Source organism: Globicephala melas, chromosome 14 (genome assembly GCF_963455315.2).
Source record: "Globicephala melas chromosome 14, mGloMel1.2, whole genome shotgun sequence".
NCBI classification, from domain to species: Eukaryota; Metazoa; Chordata; class Mammalia; order Artiodactyla; family Delphinidae; genus Globicephala; species Globicephala melas.
This window is the reverse complement of record NC_083327.1, coordinates 50,209,096-50,231,702: the sequence shown is the minus strand read 5'-3', so window position 1 is coordinate 50,231,702 and position 22,607 is coordinate 50,209,096. Positions and strand designations below refer to the sequence as shown.

Below are 22,607 nucleotides of genomic sequence, written 5' to 3'. Positions count from 1 at the left end.
TATATAATTATCCACATTTTATTTTATTTATTTATTTATTTTGCAGTACGCGGGCCTCTCACTGTTGTGGCCTCTCCCGTTGCGGAGCATAGGCTCTGGACGCACAGGCTCAGCGGCCATGGCTCACAGGCCCAGCCGCTCCGCGGCATGTGGGATCTTCCCGGACCAGGGCACGAACCCGGTTCCCCTGCATCGGCAGGCGGACTCTCAACCACTGCGCCACCAGGGAAGCCCAATTATCCACATTTTACAGTCAAGGAAATAGATTCAGTGAGAAGAAAAAAGTAACTTACCCTAAGTCACATAACCAGTAAAAAGTAGAGAAGGTATTTGAACCAAAATCTGTCTGATGCCCTAGCTTTTCTCTGACCAGGAAAACCACAGCTCTGATTGGTTTACAAAATTAAGTTCAAGAAGGCAAATTATTGAGGCAAAGAACCAACTTTTTAAAATTCTGTGAGCATTTCAATCTTTGCTATTTTTACAGATGAAAATTTTAACTCTTATTTATTATGCTTTTATTTGAATACTAATGAAGTAAAAACTGGTTAACTCGTTTTTTTATGTCTTGTAGCCATTTTTACCTCCTGTTAGAGAATTGTGTGTTCATAATCTTTTGCCATTTTTCAATCAGGGTCTTTGTGTTTTTCTTATTGATTTGTGCGACCTTTACATACTAAGAATATCATATTATCATCTTTTCCATATTTGTGGTAGTTTCCTAGTTTGGACAATTTTGTTTCAATGTTTTGACACACAAAAGTTTGCTTTTTATGTTGTACAATTTAATAGGCTTTATTTTCAGGGCAGTTTTAGGTTCACGGCAAAATTGAGAAGAAGGTACAGATTCTGATTTACCTCTGTCCCCACAAATGAATAGTCTCTCCCATTATCAGCGTCCCCCACCATAGTGGTACATTTGTTACAACTGATGAGCCTACAGTGACATGGCATTATCATCCTAAGATCATAGTTTATATTAGGGTTCACCCTAGGTGTTGTACATTCTAAGCATTTGGACAAATGTATAATGATATGTATCCACCATTACAGTATCTCAAAAAATTACATTTTAAGAGTCAGTTCTATCAGACTTTTTAATTTGTCTTTTGTACTTATAAAGGTTTTTTAATTAAAATATTAGATGAATATTTCTTTACAAATATTAGGTGAATTTTCTTTACAGATATTTTGGTTTACTTTATATAGTTTAGACAATGATTTTTATAATAACATATTTCAGACGAACAAAAACCATATGGAATGATGTAACTACATGGAGCTACAATGCGGCTTAAAAAATAAAACATGGGCTTCCCTGGTGGCACAGTGGTTGAGAGTCCGCCTACCGATGCAGGGGACACGGGTTCGTGCCCCGGTCCAGGAAGATCCCACATGCCACAGAGCGGCGAGGCCCGTGAGCCATGGCCACTGAGCCTGCGCATGCGGAGCCTGTGCTCCGCAATGGGAGAGGCCACAACAGTGAGAGGCCCGCGTACCGCAAAAATAAATAAATAGAAAGAAATAAAACGTTACTGATATAACGGAAACCTCCTATGTTATCTTCTCAGTAGAATTGCCCTTCCTTCTCTCTAGAGGTTAGTACAGTTCTGACTTTGGCTTTATCACTCTCAACAGGTTTTATCATATATTTTATGACATATTTTATATCACTTTGCATGTGTGCAATTCTTGCCTGTATGGCATTGCTCTGCATGCATAAAATTGTTGTGTGTATATTATTGCTTCACAAATACTACTCTATTTATGAATTCTCTGAAGTTTGCTCCTTTCATTTAAAAATAGGTTTTAAGATTTATCTATGTTGGTACAAATAATTGCTAACTCATTTCCTTTTAAGTTAGCCAACTTAAATATGAAGTGATGACAACTAATCTTGGTGTTTTATTTTGGGTTCCCCCAAAAGCAAACTCTGAGATGAGGCTTCAAGTATAAGTATCTGTGTAGTACAAGGAACCTTAGCAGAGGATTAGTGAAACAAGACAGGGAAGGGAAGATAGCAGATCAAGTGTGTGTTATTCCATAGACACTATGGAAGACAGTATGAAGAATCCTCAGTAAATTAAAACTATAACTACCATATGATCCAGCAATCCCACTTCTGGATATATGTCCAAAGGAAATGAAATCACTATCTCAAAGAGATATCTGCACTTCCATGTTCATTGCTGCATTATTTATAGTAGCTGTAACATGGAAACAATCTTAGTGTCCACTAATGGACGAATGGATAAAGAATATATGATTTTAGATATAGATGATAAATGCATACATACACACAATGGAATATTATTCAGTCATGAAAAAGAAGAAAATCCTGCCATTTGCAACAATATGGATGAAGCTTGAGGGCATTATGCTAAATGAATTAAGTCAGACAGAGACAGACAAATACTGTATGATCTCACTTATATGTGGAATCTAAAAAAACTGAACTCATAGAAACAGAGTAGATTGGTGGTTGCCAGGAGCAGGAGGGTGAGAGAAATGGGTGAAGATGGTTAAAGGGCACAAACTTCCAGTTATAAGATGCATATATTCTGGGAATCTAATGTGCAGCATGGTGACAATAGTTAACAATATTGTACTGTATACTTGAAAGTTCCTAAGAGAGTCGATTTAAACATTCTCACCACACACACACACACACACACACACACACACACACACACAAATGGTAACTATATGAGGTGATGGATGTGTTAACCAATCTAATTGTGGTAATCATTTTGCAATATATACATATATCAAATCATCATGTTGTACACCTTAAACTTACATAATATGTCAATTATATCTCAATTTAAATGGGGGGAGAAAAGGACTGTGTTACGAAGTCAGCTACTATTGGTGGGTATGTGACTGAAGCTTAATCTTGCAGATAATGATGTAAAACACAGCTTCAAAGGTATTTATTCATCAGCTCCCATCAGTCATTATTTGATGGATGCTCCTGAGGTATGTTAATTCCCCAGCATTTCAGACATGCAACACACAATTGGACAGAAAGGCTTTTTGTATCCCAGAAAGAGTGTAAGCACATAGATACAGATGCCAGCAACTGGTGTCATGGAGTATACCAAAATGATCCTCTTCAAGGAAGTTGGGGAAGACAATTTTACTACAGCCAGTGAGGGCATAGTGAAATCTGTACTCCTACACATTTCCAGGAATAATGTAATTTGCCACAATTATTTTAGAAAGGAATTTGACTATCTATATGCCAAGAGCCTTAGAAATTTTGGTACTAAGGGCAACTCCATAAAAATAATTATATGTATATTCATCATAGTGTCATTTATAATGTAAAAAATAAGAAATAATCTTAACATTCAATGATATAAAAATGGTTAGGAAAATTCTGTATGTCTGATGAATGAAATTCTGCCATGACAGCTGAGAATTACAAAGATTACATAGCTGTATGAGAAAATGTTTTTGAGGGAAGAAGCAAACTAGAAAAAAAAGAACGGTGAGATGAAATATTTCAAAATGATAATATTTGATTGTGCTGGGGGAGTGGGCTTATGCAGTTATATTGGTTTTATATGGAAAATAACATGTTTTTAAAGCAATATAAGCCTTACTCTAAAGATCTTCTAAAATATTTTAATATTTATATCTGCTTTCTATGTATAACTTCTGAGGTTCTATATAAAATCTCAACTTGTCATCACAAAAATCTTATGAAGTAATTGAGATTAATATTAATGTCCTTATTTTGCAGATGAGGAAACTAAATCTCAGAAAGAGTCAAATGGTTAGAAAGCGACAGAGCTTGTGATTAGACTATGTTTATGCTGACTCCTGGCACAGTGCTCTTTATGACAGTAGTGCATGTCTGCTGTGCTTGCTTGCCCAGCACCCCTTTTATAATAACTAAATACCTTCTTTTGTTTTCAAGACCCTCTTCATCTCCTCATATTCAAGGGTGGGTGGTAGATCCCAGCCTGACTAGTCAGAGTTTACAATGACTGGTACAGGGCTGGGCATGTGACCAAAGTTAGGCCTATCAAAGTTAGTTCAGGACTTTTGCTGGAAATTTTGAAAAATAGATGGCTTCTTCCATTGGAGGGTACTCAACTGCTAGAAGATTAGTTGCCTATGGCCATATTTGAGAGTGAAGGGAAGACAGAAAAAAACAGAGCTAGAAATGGAGAGAGACAAATTTCTCATGACATTGTTAATGCACTTGGATATTCAGATCTGGGTGCTTCAAGCCAAGGTCTGTCCTTGGCCTTTTTATGTTTGTGAACCAATTAATACCTTTTCCTTTTAATTAAGATAACTAGAAGGAGTTGCTGTCATTTCACCTAAAAATATCCTGGTTAATATGGAAGTCAGTTGTTGTTAATAACAAATTTTTAAATTTTTTGGTTGGCCAAGTCAAGGTGGGCTGCAGGGTGGCAAATATTCCCCTAGTATTAGCTACAGTGTGGTCCATCTGTGCTATGCAGTAGCAAAGCAGATGGTTAAACTGTTACCTGTCATATCTTTGGACTCAGGTTATGTGTCTACTGAGGCTAGAACCTCAGGGAACTTGGTAGAAAAATGTCAGGATGCTGAACTATAGTAACAAGTTCTCAATATGTCAAGCTTGACTGTTTAAAAGCAAAAAAAAAAAGAAGAAAACAACACTTTGCTTTATGACTGCATCTGACAATCCAAGACAGCTGATATTCAATAGCCATGTGCTTTGAAAATTATAAAAGGCGAATTCTCCACCCCAACAAAAAGTTAGTGCAAGGAAATCCAGGGAGGCTGACAACAATGTTGCAAATCATAGTAGGATCTAGAAGAAGCTGCAATAGGATTCTCCAGGTCCTTCCTAAGAACCTCAATAGCTACTCCCTGACTACAAAAGGTGTTAGGTAGGATATTTTTAGATGAAAGTAACAGAAACTCCAATCTAATTATCTTAATTAAAAGACAGTGGAGGGCTTCCCTGGTGGCGCAGTGGTTGAGGGTCTGCCTGCCGATGCAGGGGACACGGGTTCGTGCCCCGGTCCGGGAGGATCCCACATGCCGCGGAGTGGCTGGGCCTATGAGCCATGGCCACTGGGCCTGCGTGTCCGGAGCCTGTGCTCCGCAACGGGAGAGGCCACAGCAGTGAGAGGCCCGCGTACCACAAAAAAAAAAAAAAAAAAAAAAAAAGACAGTGGAAAGCACTCTTCCTGTCATGCCACCTAGAGGTACAGGAAAGATTAGATGTGACTTCCAATCCTAACCAATTGTTCTACACCATGATAAACCTTTAAGCTGAGATTTAGAAAATGAATAGAGCATTGAGGCCTAATGGTAAGAAACAGAAACTACAGACTCAGATTTCTCTTGAGACTTTGACTCAACATGATCTTGGGTTCTAGTTATTAGTCTAGAGCATTGACCAAATGCAAATTAACTGGATGCCTACCAAGGTGTTAAGGAAGTTTTCCTTCTAGAGAAATCTCAAACCTGGCAAGCATATGCATGGTAGTACTTAATCCCTAAACATTCCCTCCACCACTAAAACTTTACCAATAGGGAGTGCATTGCTAACATGTGGCAGCAACAAAAAAAGAGATCAAATGTAGTCACAAGAAAATAATTGTCAAGTGAAATTCTCTGCAGATTCCTGACCTAGGGACTCACTGACCTTCCAGGGCAGTAAGTACTAGCAGTCCCTGATGAGTAGAACCATTGCTTATTTATTTTTCCCCTCTTTTCTTTCCCAAATGAGAATTTTATTGAGTTTATCCTTTATTTACTCCACCATTGTCTATTATGTTTGCTGTAGATGGTTAAACAAATATACCATTAGTCATAGACTGTTGAATCATGAGAAGCTACATCTGAGCCTGACAGAAAGATAGGCACAAAGCAAAGATTCAGATCTAGAGGTAATATGGTAACTGTACAACAAACATTTGTAGTTTTTAGACAGAAGTTGAATGTGGTATTTGTTGCAAATAAAATATTGAATAGTTGCCTTATGTGTTACATAGGAACAATGTGTATATAAAAAGAAATGTTGAATGTATGAATTAAAAGAAAATGTATGTGTTTACTGGGCAACCAAGTGTGATAAAATAGAGATGTATTGGTCTTAGCTATCAAGCATCCCTGGCAGCAGACCCCCCCCCTTTTTCTTATGGACCCCTCCATTTTCAGTGCACAAGGTTTAGATGGGCTGCTCCAGGTCTAGGAGTATGCTCTGACTTGATAATTCAAAATCAGAATCCGCAATTACTGTTTAAGAAATGGGCACGTGACCCAAAGTAGGTCAACCAAATTAGCCTGAAGATTTTTGCTAAAAAGCATTGGGAAAAGAGCATTCTTATTCCATTGGCATTGTTGTTGGAAGACTATAAGCCTGGAACTGCCAATGCTCATCTTTGCTACCACTTAGAAAGCTTCTGAGAACACAACCAACCAAGAAGGCAGAGCTGAGAGGTGCGGAGAGAGAGAGACTTGATAACATGTTAGCATCTAAATCAGCCATGCCCACAGCCTATGTATACAACATGTGCTTCTCAGTTATTTGAAGGCATTAAATTGCCTTTTCTGCTTCAGTAGGTTCATAGAGAATAAGAAGCAAAAATGCTGATAGATAGATACCTCTATTTCTACCCTTTGAATCCTGGTTGTGGGAGAAACAGTACCCTATTTTGGTCTCAGATTCAGATAGTATACGTAATCCTGGAGAACACACTTCGGCCCTCAAAGGTGTTCCTATCCAGCTGGCACCACAACTGAGTTTTCACATGATCATTCCACCATTCTATCAGTCCAGCTGCTTCAGGTGATAAGGTAGCATGCTAAGATCAGTGAATTCTAAGCCCATTGCCACATTTCATTTGTTGCAAAAATAAGTTCACCGGTCGGAGGTAATGCTGTGTGGAATTCCATGATGTTGACTAAGGCATTCTGTATGTCCATGGATGGTGGTTTTGGCAGAAGCATTGCAGATAGGGACAGCAAATCCATATCCAGAGAAGTATCTATTCCAGTGAAAATAAAGCACCATGATGGAAGTGGTTTGATGTAATCATCCTGCCAGCAGGTGGCTGGGGAATTTTCCCCTGGGAAAATTACCAGGGGAATGGGGACATAAGGGTGTCTCCGATTTTGTCTGTTGGCAGGTTGGACATTCAGCAGTGGCTATGGCTAGATCAGCCTGAGTTACTGAGCCAATGCAAAGCCTCCATCCTTGCTTCCATGGCCACTTTCTGTGTTCATTTGGCAAGGACAGCAGTAGCTAGGGATACATAGAAATAGCAACTTTTCACATGATTATTACAATCCTCCTTTGCTGATGTCACTTTTTGGTGAGCATTAATATAAGTCACAAATATCTTCATACTCTATACCATCAGAGAGGTCTATCCACATATCTCTTCCCTATTCTGTCTTGTGACCAATTTTCTGATTGTGTTCCTTCCAAGTTTCTGACTATTCATCCAAACACTAAGCATTGCATATGGATCAGGGTAGGCCCATGCCTCTGACTATCTCTTCTTTCAGGCAGAAATGAACAACCATGTGTACTGCTCCGACTTCCACCCATTGGAAGGATTTCCTTCACCACCACTGTCCTTTAAGGCTACCCCTGAGTGAAGCTGTAGTCCTGCGGTTTTCCACTTTAAAGTGATGCCAGCATACTATGCAAAATCACATGTAAACCAGACCACAAATTTTGTTCTTCTGTAGTCAGTTGGTCATGGGAAGCTCCCCATGAGACCGTAGGTACAAACTGAGATGGAGGAAGGAACTTAGGAAGAAATATGGGCCATGAGCATCTGCGACCCTGGCTCTGTGCTAACTTGTGCCTTCAAGACCTGCTTGATCCTGATCTTATATGACTCCATTCATGTGATAATGAAGCACTGCTGTACTGGCCCAATGTCTTGGCTTCTTGTCAACACTTGGTTCATGATAGGTAGCTCAAGTGATTTAGTAACTTACTGGTCCATGATCACACTTTCTATGGCTTGCCAGTAACAAGGAAGAAGCTGCTTTTCAAAAGGAGGAGAGTTTTCTACAGAGAAGGCAAAGCTTTATCCCAAAATTGTTAAAGCTCTGTGCTATGACTCACTTGTAGGGACCCACCGAAGCTTTCATACAGCATCCCTATCTACCTCTGACACTTCAAGAACCATCAGATCTGCTCATTCATACGGCCCAAGTTGTGGAGCAGCTTGTATGGCAGCCTGGACCTGATAAAGAGCCTTCTCTTCCTCTGGTCCTACTCAAGGCAGCCTTTGGTAAATAGGTTGGAATAAGTAGTTCAAATGGATAGATATTGTCTCCCAAAATCCAAAGAGGCCCACAAGGTGTTTGACTCTTTCTTAGTGTTAGATGAGACAGTTGCAGCAACTTGTCCTTCATCTTCACAGGGATGTGTCAATATGCTCCAGACTACAAGACGTCTAGAAGTTGCACCAAGGGGGCAAGCCTCTGAAGCTTTGTGTGGTATTTCTGTATTATGCACGTCTGTATATTTCTGAGGTGGTGATTTTTTTCTTGCATGTTGTGATGAGACTATCCTCCTAATATCATCACTAATAAGGAAGAGTTAAATGATAGCGAACAGAATCTTCAAGCCAGCCATAAGTAATGTTCTGAAAGAAAGCAGAACACTAAGATAAGAAATGGAATCAGAGGCTAAAGTCCTAATGGCAATTTGAAAGGAAAAGAGGGCCTTCAGGATAGAAAAGCACAAAATTAGGAAATGAAATTACACCTCCTCTCTCATCAAAGAGAGAATGCCACATTCAGAACTAGTTCTGCAGGTCCTTTTCCTTCTTTATATTTCTTCCTTGCTTTTAGCACTTGGTATCTCTTCTATTGATACTTTCAACCTAAATACTGGGTTTTATCAATCGTGCCTGCCAAAATCTATCCGTTTTCAATGCCTCCCTCCTGCCTACAAGATAAAAAGCAAACAATTTATAGCCTAAAGGCTGCTTCAGATACAACCCTCAACTATCCTTCCAGCCACCCATGCAGCCTATTCTCAAGCTATACTGGATTCCTCACCTTTCCTAGAATACATTGTATGTTTTTACAGCTTCCAATCTTTGCATAAATGATCCCTCTCCTGGGAAAGACCTCCCTCCTCTTCATCTCCTGGATTGCTCAGTTCATCCTCAAGACTCAACTCAAATATCACTTCTTCTCCGATTTCCCTGATTTACCCAAACAAGTTGATCAGTCTCACCTCTGGGTTCCCCACAGCGTTTGGCTTATAATTGTTAGAGTGCTGACCACAAGAGATTGTTGTTTTTCTATCTCTGTGTGCCTATCTTGGTGAATAGAACAAAGAGAAGCATAATAAACATTTGTTCAGTAGATGAATGGATGAATTTATTACCTTTTGATTTGCCTGGATCTTCCACGGTACCACCCCATCTATTCACCTGCAGTTTGCTGATGATGCTATTTAAAATCTTTATGGAGGAATTTATTTTTCCAAAACAGCTGTGTAAGCAATTACCTAAAGTCACTAACAGAATATTCCCTTGAATTGGTTTGTTTAGAGGTCACTTAGAAAAGTATGGTATTTTGTGGTTTATGATATATGGTGTTTAATTAGCTGATTTTTTTCTTTTTTGGTGGCACATTTGTGCATGAATCTCTGTATAAGAAAGAGAAAGAACTGAGCAGTTAATTAAAATGCTGTTCTTCTTTTTACAGTTTACTGTGTCAAAGTTATGCAGTTATCCCAGCCAGAATAGTGGACAGAGCCCATGATTAAAGTCCTTGTTTTCCAACATCCTGACTGTGTGACCTTTGATAGATAAGCCCTCCACTGCTCAGTTATCTTTCCACTGTAAAATGAAGATAATAATTCTTGCCCATGTTACAGATTTCTTGAAAATGTCAGTTTTTTAAGTGAGTACAAACACTAGTCAAATACAAACGTTATGCAGACATTTTGTGCCTAATAAATATATCAGTACATTTAGTGAGGCATTCTAGGGACAACCTGTGTACTCTTAAGATTTATTTAACATTATACCTTTACCAACCTGCACAGTGTCTGACAAACTAGAAACCTAATTAACATATATTTAAATACCTTAATTCAAAGAAGATCATTGAGATAGTACCCAGAAAATTCAGGAATTTTTGCTTCGTAGTTGGAGTTAACTTTTTCTGTCATTATTGTAGGCTAATGTCTTATTTCGTCAAAACAAAAAAAACACTAGTAGTTTACAGTCATAGTCATCTAGTTTAGGAGTCCTCATGTCTAGGTCAAATTCCAGCCCAAGTAAATCCCAATTCAGTAGTATGTAATTTTAACTTGGTAAATTTAAGGGAGCTATGAAAAGCTAATTTCTAAATTTTTTTTGAGAACTACAGATTCTCAGTTATACCTGTTGTCCTATAAATGCAAATGTCGACCAGAATATGAGAATACACTGACAATTTGTTTCACCTAAATTAGAAGTGTCACTTTGCTCCAACTAAATTAGAAGCACCTGTGTCACTTTGATCCAAACTCGTGAGTTGTGAAGAGCTCCAGGTTCAAGCTGGTCTGACAGCTGCTTCGAAATGGCAGGGTGGTGCAGCTGTAATTGTGGAGACAGCAGAGGAACTAGGGCTAGACGTCAAGGGAGAATCATCCTACCATTTAATATTTTTTCCCCCTCCTGAAATCTCACCTTAATTTTGCTTTATATTCATAGTTCAGTTCTCTATGGAAGAAACTGTAAATTAGATTCCTTAAAAATTAAACACATTCATTTATTTCACAAAGGTTATTGAGTTCTTAATATGTGCAAAAGGGCAACATGCTACGCTGGTGACAGAAAGAAAGAGAAAGCTTTCACTGTAAACTCAGGGAGAGAGACTTGTGAACAGCTTGTGCCCTAAGGGAGCAAGAGGTAAAGAAGCAACTAATTTCAAGAGAGAGAGAGAGTCAAGGAAGCCTTTTTAGAAATAGTTGCATTGAGGCAGAAATAGAGACACAGATGTAGAGAACAAACATATGGACACCGGGGGGAAAGAGGGGTGGGATGAATTGGGAGATTGAGATTGACATACATACACTAATATGTATAAAATAAATAACTAATGAGAACCTGCTGTATAGCACAGGGAACTCCACTTCACTGTACGGTAGAAATTGACACAACGTTGTAAAACAACTATACCCCAATAAAAGAAAGAAAGAAGGAAAGAAAGAAAGGAGGAAAGAAGAAGGAAAGAAAGAAAGAAGGAAAGAAGGAAGGAAGGGAGGAAGGAAGGAAGGAAGAAAGAAAGAAAGAAAGAAAGAAAGAGAAAGAAAAGAAAGAAAGGAAAGAAAGAAAGAAAGAAAGAAAGAAAGAAAGAAAGAAAGAAAGAAAGAAAGAAAGAAAGAAAGAAAGAAAAGAAAGAGTTGCATTGAACAATTTTGAGAGATGATGACACTCTGAGTTAAGGTATTTCTAGAGTGAGGGAACTGTACCCATTTATTGCCCAGGCGTATCAATTTTCCTTGTGAATCCTGCAAAATAAAAATAACTCAGTACTTTTTATAAAAGTGTTTAGAGATGTGGAGCAGAGCACAGGGCAGTCAGGATAGCCAGGGGATAAATGATTAGGTGATCAGGGGCTGATGGCAAAGAACACTGCACACCATCCTATGACATCCTATTATCCTGTTGGGGACACTCAACCTCTCATGGGCTTGAAGGACAGGCTCAAAGTGACTATAGCAGTCAGCCCCGAATCACAGTAATTTGAACAGGGATGGTTTAACATAAAGAATCGCTAACTATAACATGGGATTGGAGTGCCCAGGGATTAGCTAGTAAGAAGTAAAAACAAGTCTAAAGAATATAGGAATCCCAGATACAAGGAGCAGCCACTCCCTCTCGGGTAGATAGAGCCTGAAGACCAACCTGCTTCCACCCCCAAGGCTGCGATCCCGACCTTGTTGGAGAGGGCACAGAAGTGGCTCACTGGATGTAGAGGATGCTGTGATGCTGCCCTGGTGGAACTTACCGGAAATTCACCCTCCAGGGTGCCAGCAAAAACTATTCAAGGGTAGATGACTCAGCTGGAGGCACTCCTTATAAAAATGCCTAAGGGTAGAGGTACTGAGGAATCTGCTGGCTGCTGCATTCTGCTGCCCAGCGTGAACTGCCTAGCGGGGCACTGGGGAAGCTGCCTGTACTGGAGGAGCCTAATGCTCCAGAGCGATGCATTTCCAGGCTGCAGGCGCCAGACAAGAGGAACACGCTGGAACCGGGAAGAAAAGCCTGTCCTCCTGCAGTGTCTCTCCAGCAACCTCTAGTGACAAAGCTTATTCTGTTACCTGCTAATCACAATATTCCATCAGCCTGCTCCGTGTTCACAGAGCAGGTAAAAAGGGTGAATTCCGAGCTGAGAGGCAGCAGTAGAGACAGCATAGAGCCAACATGATTTACATCAAGAATTCACAAAAGGCTTAGAACTGGCAGAGAAAGCAGATGCCGAAAATAAACAAATGGTGGAATGTTGTTTAAGTACTTTGATCCATAGATTCCTTCCGTCACACTCTGCGGCGGGGTGACTGCCCTCCTTCGACCCAGCAGAAAGACTGGAGTTTTATTCTTTGAAGACAAAATAGAAGGTCTTTGGACTGGGATGTGCCAGGAACAGTGTGAAAATCAGGCGAATGTGGTGAAAACAGACATACTGAATGTTGAGCCCCCTGTGCTCTTCCTTCCTCGTTTCCTGGCTCAATGTTGACAACCTTTTAGTTCCCACCCTTAAAATGAGAAGGCAAGGTTAATGAGATGTCTGAAGAAGCCTCTAACATGAAAGATAGAGACCAAAATAATAATCGAAATAAAGACCTTAGAAAGGAGAAGAAAGTTCAATTATTCTCAAAGAAACAGGAAAAAAAATTGCAAGACTTTCTTGCAGTATAAAGGAACATTTGGTGGAAAAAAAAGAACATGATAAAAAACATGATGGCAGAGATGAAAAATTCAATAGTAGTGATGAAAGATAATGTCAAGGAAACCATCCAGATACTAGAGTACAAAGACAAAGAGATGGGAAATAAGAGAAAAGATAAGAAAAGGGTAAGCTGGGACAAAGTGAGAGAGTGGCATGGACATATACACACTACCAAATGTAAAATAGATAGCTAGTGGGAAGCAGCCGCATAGCACAGGGAGATCAGCTCGGTGGTTTGTGACCACCTAGAGGGGTGGGATAGGCAGGGTGGGAGGGAGGGAGATGCAAGAGGGAAGAGATATGGGGACATATGTATATGTATAACTGATTCGCTTTGTTATAAAGCAGAAACTAACACACTATTGTAAAGCAATTATACTCCAATAAAGATGTTAAAAAAAAGAATATGTGTAGGAAAAAAAAAAAGAAGAAGATGGCTCAGGAGGTACAATATTTGAATCACAGAAGTTTCCAAAAGAGAAATCAGATGAAACAGGCAATCATCATAAAAGCCAGGGAACCATCATTAAAATAATTTAAGAAAATTTCACAGACATGAGTTTCCAGATTAAAAGGACTCACTAAGTGACAGCAAAAAAAAAGATGAAAAATAGGCCTAACTAAGTGAAATTTCAGGTAAATAGAGATAAGCTTCAAGTTAGAAAAAAAAAAAAGACAATAAGTATGCCATGCAAAAATAAGGAACCAAATGAGATATCTCAACAGCAACACTTTTCTCTAGAGGAGAGTGGAACAGCATTTTCAATATTATTATATAAAGAAAAGAATCTTTCAATGTAAGAATCAATGACCACTTACCGGTGTTATGGTAAAATAAAGATATTTTCAGACGCACAAATTCTCAAATATTGTATTTCCCATGCACCTTTTCTCAGGAAATAATTAGAGGATGTACTCCAATAAAACAAGAGAGTAAGCAAGAAAGACAAAAAGAGGGAATCAAGAAAGCAGGATACCCAAATTAGAAGAAAAACAAGGGAATTCTCAGCATGACAGGGAAAGTTCCTAGACAAGTGCTTTGAAGTATCCCTAAAGAGCAGTCAGTTCAAGTAGAGAATGAATGGACTTCTCCAGATGGATGACTCCATAACAAAATAATTGGAACTGATAGATTACCTGAGAAGAATGATCTTGGGGATAATGGTACTGAAAGGCTATTGTGAAAAATTAGCAAAAGATTTAAATAAAACCAATCTAATGAATAAAGCAAGGCTATTACCAATGTCAAGAAAAATGAAAGTTTAAAAGGAAGTGTAATTTTAGTGAATTCCTAAAATGCTCAGCTATAAATATTATTTACATAGTCATAATAATGTAAGCAATTAATTAAATCTAGACAAAACTTTTAATGTAACTGTATTGTGGGAAATGGGGAGGGAACCAGAGGAGATGAAAGTTTCAGGGAGCTAAATGCTCAACCACCATATTAGAAAGTCAATTGATAATATTTAAAATTGAATAATCAAAATATAGGAGTATAGGCATATTATTGAGAAATATGAACATGTATGAAGAAGGAATCTCTGAAGGAATTAAAAAATTGCAGGAGAGATTGACAGAAATGTATTTTGTTATATGTTCCATTTATAAACTATGTGTATATATTACTTTTTCAAAAAAAATGTAAAAAGGAATAAAAGGATATTAGTTTAAAATATTTGCATGTTCACACTCATTGAACAAATATGTGTTAAGAATTCACTCTGTGCCTGTCTCAATGCTCTGCACTGGGGATAAAACTGGAATAAGACAGGGTTCCTACCCTGAAGGAGCTCATACAATTGGAAGATGACAGAAGGGTGACGAGAGAAACATGAAACAAATAAAGGGGAGGACATTGCCATTAAGTGCTAGATGTAGAGTATGAATTGTAGCATGGGGAATTCAATTGTCTAAACGACGTATAAGAGAAAATGTTTCTTGAAAAATAAATGTTTTCACAGTTTAATAGAGGTTACCATATTAGTTCATTAATAATAATAGAAGTAATAGGTGCTACTTTTTTTTTACCACCTCGTACGTATTAGATGCTCATACTCAGTCTTTTACCTTCATCCTTTGGTTTAATCCTAGCTCTAATGAGGCAGATCTTATTAGCCTCATTTTACAGATGAGCTGAATCATAGTAGCGTTAAGAATAGAAAAGCTTCACATCTGTGCCAATAGCTGACATGAGTCAGACTCAAAGGGAGGGAATGAACCAGATTACTTTCTTGGCTTACTTCAAATACTGTGATTTTACAGTGTATCTCTTTCTATAGGTTGTAGTCAGTAGAGTTGAAAAGTCACTGTTACCAGAACCTCACAATACTATTGAAATGGACCTGTGTGCTAGAACATGGAGAGGTCTTTGCAAAAGAAGAAGTCTTTGTCCTGCAAAACATTCCTTTAAAAGTTTGATATTAACTATTTATCTATACAGATATATGTAGCTACCAAAGAAAGTATTTCTTCTTTCTCTTTAAGTAAACTTCTTAAAATTTCCATATGAATGAATTCAAAGCACCATCAAAATATGCTTAATTGTCCTCTTCTTTTGTAATTCCCAAAATGCTAATATTGTTCATTATACTTTTAATATATTTATTCTGAATAATTTAATTTAAACTCTAGTTACTTAACTCCGTTTTCCTCCATATGCACCTGCCATTTATCTCTCTTTATAACCTAAAATAAAGCATAAAAAGTGAATAAAAAAATAAAACGCTTAACTGTATTTTGTATTCATTCTGCCATCCTATTATTGAAATACTTTGAATAGCATCTCCATGTGACCTGTGTAACTATCACAATACTGTATTCTAAATTGAAATGACAGATACTACCAATATTTGATGTCCTTTCGTCCTATTATTCTCTATGTATGGTTTTCCATCTTGATGTTAGATGACCATTCTGAAAAGAGTAGGATGAGATTTTACATTTGCTAAGAGATTTCTTTTTTTAATGCTTCAGAGCTACTCGGGAAGTCAAGAGTTCAGCCTTTGAACATCTATAAACCATTGTGTAAATTATAGAAGCTTTTAAAGTCCTCACCATAAAAACCTCATAAAAGGTTATTTTCATATTTAAAACTCACTGTGAATTTATTTTTAGACCAGAAAATGAGTTGAGAGTTGTCTTTAAGCTACTGTAATTCCCAGGTGTGTTTCCAATTAATTAGAGTATGTCAAAACAGGTCTGCTGAAATTAAATTACCTTTATTCTTCCTTTAGAACACATTTCCAAATCTGGGAGAAAAAGATTCAATAAACTACCAGCAGCAAGGTTCTAGAGTATGAATGGTAAATAAAATATTCTAATGGTACACAGGGATCTATTTTATGGACTTAGCTTTGTTATTCACTGATCTAAAGCCAACCTGCATGCATCAAAAGTAAATAAAAAATGACTCAAGACAGTAGTCATAATCCTGTCTTTCCCTGCATTTGTACAGCACTTATTCTGAGCCGTCCTAATACATTTGCTATGTCCTACTATGTATTGTGTTTGTGTGTAAGTCTTGTCTCCCCTGCTACAATACAACTCTTTAAGAAAGACCCCTTCTCTTATTCATCTTTTTATTCCTACTGTACCTAAGTTCTGATTTTGCATATATTTAGCACTTAATACATTATTCTACTGGCACTTTAAAAAAATACATCTGTCCATTAAAGAATACTTGGAGAACACAGTAAAGGTAAAAACAACAACAACAAATGAATCACTGCTTGTTCATCTAAAAACACCAGAAATTATATTTTAAAATACTACCCCCCCTTTACTTTTTTCCTATTTGTGGCCATTTTAATATAGTTATAAGCCTGGTGTCTGCATAATTTGTTTGTAAAGTTAGACATGATAACACAAACAGTTTCCATGCTATTTTCAAACTGTAGTAAACAGTGAAATAGCTACCTAATATTTCATTTAGAGCCTTTTAAAACATAAAGTTATTCATAATTCTTTTGCTATGAGGCAGGAAGGTTATTGTAAACACCCTCAGTGTTCTTGAAAAGTTGTGCATCCTTCTGAGGATAGAAGTGTGGCCAGCGATCCAGTGATAAGACACATCTCAGGGTATAGGTTTTAGGATGTATTGTATCCAAGGGAACTTTGTGTTACCCACAGCTCTGAAGTGTGAGGTACTGGGGTACATCAGATATTACTGGCAGTTTTGTTCCCCTGCTTTTCTACCTTTACCACCCAAAAAACTGACCTCCAGAAGAGGAAGCTGTTCACAGTTTTTGGCAGCTAAAGACCTGCACTGCCTCAGCTCACCAAGTCACCCCATATTTATACTGTTAATTGGGAGGCTTCCATTAAAGAGAAATTAACCTTTAAGAGAAGAACCCTGTTCTTGGGCCTTCATCACCCATAGATGAAACCCCTTGACTCTATACATGGGCTCCCAGGGCAGTCTCTCCAGGCTCTACCTCTTAGCCACACATCTTAACCCCAATAACCCCCTGCTGTCCTGGATGCCAGCCTCTGCTCTGTGATATATTATATATTCAGCTCTCAGTGTTATATATTCAGCTCTCTGCTTGATCCTTTTGAAGCTACTGATGTATTCAGATAATTTTTTAATTTTTTATTGGGAGAGGGATGGAAATCCCCACCCAAGTTCTGTCATGGACACTGCCTTTTCTGGCAGGCTCCATTCTAACATCCAGGCCCAGATCTCAAAACTCCCTTCCAGGCTAAAGCCCTAGACCATCTTTTTGTGCAAGAGAAAAGATCAGACACTGATTATCTGGGAGACAATTTTCACATTTTTTAGTGTATGATAGGTGCTTAGTGAATACTTGTCTACTATTTAGACATTTCCTAGAGGTGCTAGAAAGAAAAACATTTTAAAAATTCTTTAATGGAAGTCAAAATAATGGTTACTTTGGGAGTTGAATAATGTCTGGTACTGAGCATGAGGGAAGTTTCATGGGTACTGGAAATCTATAACTTGATTTAGGTGGTTGTTAGGATGGGTACACTTGATAAAAATCCAAGAGTTGTACACTTGTATCAATAACGACTGGTTATTCCCTGGGGACCCAGTGGTTAAGAATCTGCCTGCCAATGCAAGGGACATGGATTCGATCTCTGGTCCGGGAAGATCCCACATGCCGCAGAGCAACTAAGCCTGTGCGCCACAACTAATGAAGACCGTGAGCTCTAGGGTTCGTGCTCTGCAACAAGAGAAGCCACTGCAATGACAAGCCCGTGCACCGCTGCGAAGAGTAGCCCCCGCTCACCACAACTAGAGGAAGTCCACACGCAGCAACTAAGACCCAACGCAGCCAAAAGTAAATAAATAAATAATAATTTTTTAAAAGGATAACCATTATTGTATGTATCAATAAAAAGTCACCCCTGAAAACAAAAAGCAAAATCCTTGAGTTATTAGAATATTCCTAAAAACCTTTCTATCTCTAAAACTTCTGAGATTCTAAGACAGAATCCACTAAATAAACATTCAGATGATCCGTACGTGACCAGGGTACCTCTATCTTTCTGGCCCATGGGTGGGAGTAAGGTTATCAGCACAGAGTAAGCTAGAATGGAAATTAGAATCAGCTGTCTGCTCACCCCAGCTCTAAACGGGATATCTTCCAAATGTCCCTGAAGGAACTTAAAGAATCTCCAGGAAAGAATCTCCCCTGCTCCAATATTCAACGGGGATCGCTCACCTTTCCACTGTTCCCTGTCTCTTCTCCCTAACTTCATTCCTTGGCTACTCCCATTCTCAATACTTGTTTCAGTATTGCCTCATTTGGTGGAACCTCTTCTGCTTTCTGATCTTGTCCTGTCCTATTTGATTCTAAATTTTCCATATCCCCTCAGTTTCCATCAGCCTGGCTCTTGCTACAAGCTAAGTCTGAATGAACAGTGGTATAGCTGCAAAAGAGGACACACAGCAGCTGGACTAGCCTCTGGCCTCCCCACTAATAGAGGGGTCCGGGACACAGGAAAACTGGATGCAGCGTACCAACGTGAAGGAGGCCAAGCCTGAGGTCTGCAGCAGAGTAATCAGAATTGGGAATTCAGGCAAAGCTTACAGGAACAGTTACCTATTAAATATTAAAAAGGAAAAAGAACTTATTCATCATCGAAGAGTTGATCTTAGCAGAAGGCACAAAGAGAGTTGGAAGTTGAAGGCAAGAACTTGGCCGAGTGATTGAGCATCAGTGATCAGAATTATGAAAGATGGATGTGCAAGAGGGAGAGGGAACTGAAAGCCAACTCTGATTCATCCTGAGATCTCCTGTGGGGTCATGTTAAATCAAAAGCAGTCCCCAGAGAGGCCGATCTGAAGCCTGAAGGTGAGGATGAATAGAATTGCCTGGATGATGTGAAGAACAAATGACTGGAAAAAGAAAAAAGCTCTATATTTATACTATATCCTCCAGAAAGACAGGCACAGGTTTGCTCCCCAGCCCCAAGCAGTTATGTTTGTGCTCTTTGAGATTTACACTTTCTACTATAGGATATTTGAGTCTGCTGAAATGCCAAGAACTTTTGTATACTACCAGTCCAGGACCATTTTCACATAAATTTGTGGCTTCTGTTTTTCCCAGGCATATGGGGCATAGGAATTCTGGCCCCAAACCAGAGAGAAGGCTTGTTGAGAATTCTCAAGGAAAGAATTTTCTTTTTTCCCTTTTATCCAGCACAAAGGCCAAGAAAGGTAAGCCTCTTAATAATCACCATCTCCTGGCTAAGATAGTTCACCCCCTTAACGTGTTCCCTTTGGAATTCCTGGATTTGCCTCTGTGTCTTGCTCCAATCTCTCATGTTGCATATGAGCCCAAGTGTTCCTGACCCTGACAATCTACCCATTAAAATAAAACTTTAAATTGCCAGGGATCAACAGATGCCCTCAGTGCAAATGCTGACTTCAGCACTGACCGGGAGAGAGACTCATAATTTCTTATTGTTTCTGGACTTTAAGGCCTTCCCTACAGTTGTTCCGTACTTGCACTCCAGGACCCAGGTAGAAGGAAAACACTCATCTGTGGTTTGATCTTCTCAATGTAGAGAGTAAGAAGAGTAAGAGAGCTCGTGAAACCAGCTCTGGTTTAGATAAAAGTTTCTGCTCTGGTGAGTGTACTGTGACTTCTGCTCACATTTCCTTGGCCAAAATATGCCCATGGCAGAGCTCGGTGTCTGTGGTGTGGGAAGGTATGCTCCTCCCAAGGAAAACACTGTCAGCACAGGGCAGTGGCTGAGATATACAATCCTGTTACAGGGAGGAAGAGAATGAATAATTAGAAACAATAATACAAGCTGCCACAAGGGAGATCACAGGTGGAAGAACAAGTCTGATGAATAAGTTGATGTGTTCACATCAGACATGTGATGCTTGAAATGTCTATGAGACACCCAAGCACAGATGCTGAGCAAGCAGTTGGATATATGGGTCAGAAGGTGAGGGAAAATAACTGAATGGGAGAGATATATTTAGAAACATTAATTGAAAATGGTAGCTGAAATCTTATGGAAGTAAATGAAATCTTTCAGGGACAAGAGGATAAACTTGCCATTTGCACATTAATATTTGCATTCTTCCAATTTTCCTTAAAACACAAAGCTCTCTTGGTCTTTCACTTTTCAATTTTTTATAGAAACATGGATATCAAGAAATACTTCTCTATTATAAGAAAATCAATAACTGAGGTAAGCAATAACTGAGGCTTAAGGTCAATGTGTGAAGGATAGCAAAGAGAGTAGTAAGTGGAATAGATTACAGTACATATCCTATCCAAATGGGCAGCTCTAGCTAACTATTGCCAGGTAGAAACACTAGCTTAGGTTGTCCAAATGGTCCAGTGTTTTCAGGAAAAGCTGAAAACATATTTAATGGGTAGTCCCCAATTTAAAAATATTGAATATAATTATTTCAAAATATTGCAAGGGCCAAATTATTATTTTCATTATCACTATCAACATTATTATTGTTATTCACTATCTGTAGGCAGATTTGGTCTATGGGGTCACCAATTTGATATATGATCTATGATACAGAGTGAGAAGAGGACAAAGAAAGAAACCTGAGAACATTTAAAGAATGAGCAGAAAAAGAGAACTCCACTAAGAAAAGTGGTAGGAGAAACATAAGAGGACAGGGAAGTCACAGATCCCCAAAAAAGGAATATTTCTAGAAGACCCTAGTCTGGTTATTTTAAAGCATTAATGCTTCCTTATATCTCAAAAATGCACACAAAAAATGTGTTTTATATTACTTGAACTAAAAATATAATCTTGAGATGCTGGTGTGTTAAGATACCACCACAATTTTAAAGAGGTTAGGATATGTCCTGAAAAGTGTCTGCAATGCAAATCTTTATATATTTTTAAACCAAGACATTTTATTCACTAATGTGCTGTAAAATGTTTGTCCTTCAGTGAATAAAATATACAATTATGGCTATACCAAAATACGAGAGAAATATGAAAGATGTTATATAACTGGTCAAAAAATATTTTAATGATAATTTCAAGCCAGAAAATATAGCACAGCCTGTGAAAATGTGCTAAATCATTTTTCAAGCTATGGGAAGTAACTGTCTCTGAGCACCCAGGTGTCTCTAACAAACATGCTAAAATTAGACAAAAAAGTGCATTAAGAGAGACTGGCATCAGCTTTCAAGGAATCTTAAATGAAGGATGATGCTATTTGAGCACCTGCACTCAGCGGCTGGACACTGATACCTTAATGGCATGGATGCTACTTGAACTATATAGTAAAAAAAGCAGTGCTTCATTAAGTTCATATTTATTCCAGGTTGTCAAGGCCCATACTCCCTAAAACAACGTGAACTTTATACTAAAATGAATTATTTTATCAAAAGGAAAATGCATTTAATTGATGGTAAAGATTCTAAAATAAGGAAGAACCCAGATTATTAAAGGTTATTAAAACCATAATCATGAAGATCAAAAGACTTGACAACCATTGACCTCAGAAAGAAGACTCATTACTCATTACTGCAGTCTACCACCAAATGTAATAAATGTATGCCCAGCCCACTGAATCGGGAATTGAAAAAACCATTTATGAATATACCTTTGTTAGCATCTTTCCAAAGAATGTGGATAGTTGTCTGTTTTAACTTCTAGAAAATATTTTGGGAACTGCCATTAAAGACATTGGAATCAACTCATTATCATTACCAGAAACTATTGATATAATGTAGTTGCATATGTTTGGCTAAATATAATAGAAATCTCTTTGAGTTTTGTTTCGTTTTGTTTTTTGATCTTCCCATAATCTTTTGTCTCTCCTAAATTTGTTTGGTATTGGAGTCCTCACTTGCTTTGGGTGATTGTCCTTCCTTGACCCTAGCCTGGAACAGCTTCATGAACCAAGAGATGGTTATGTGACCAAGGCCTGACAACCATGATTGTCCACTGCACTGGCCACAGGAAGTAGCAGAGGAATGGGCAGAACTAAAGCTAGGTATTCAGTCTGCCCTGTAATACCCCTAAATAAACAAGTCCTCTCTTTTGGGGTACTAAATGGAATGATATGTATCCTTCATGAAGGAAGCTTGTGGTAGTAGAATAGAATTAAGCTACAAGAATAAAAGAAAAGAGACAAGTGAAGGAAAAAGAAAATCCTGAAGAGCTTATTTAAGTCCCTGGATTCAGTCACCCTGAAATACAAAGTAAATTTC

General features: G+C 38.3%; 1 long non-coding RNA gene across 2 annotated transcripts in view; it reads left to right on the top strand.

The window, feature by feature from the left end:
• The window catches only part of LOC132593391 (uncharacterized), a 72,693-nt gene that overhangs the window by 25,256 nt on the left and 24,830 nt on the right, over nucleotides 1-22,607 (top strand). For both annotated transcript variants that reach the window (XR_009558836.1, XR_009558835.1), the window contains exon 2: nucleotides 19,509-19,618. This is a non-coding gene — a long non-coding RNA (uncharacterized lncRNA). The remainder of the gene's footprint in view (nucleotides 1-19,508; nucleotides 19,619-22,607) is intronic.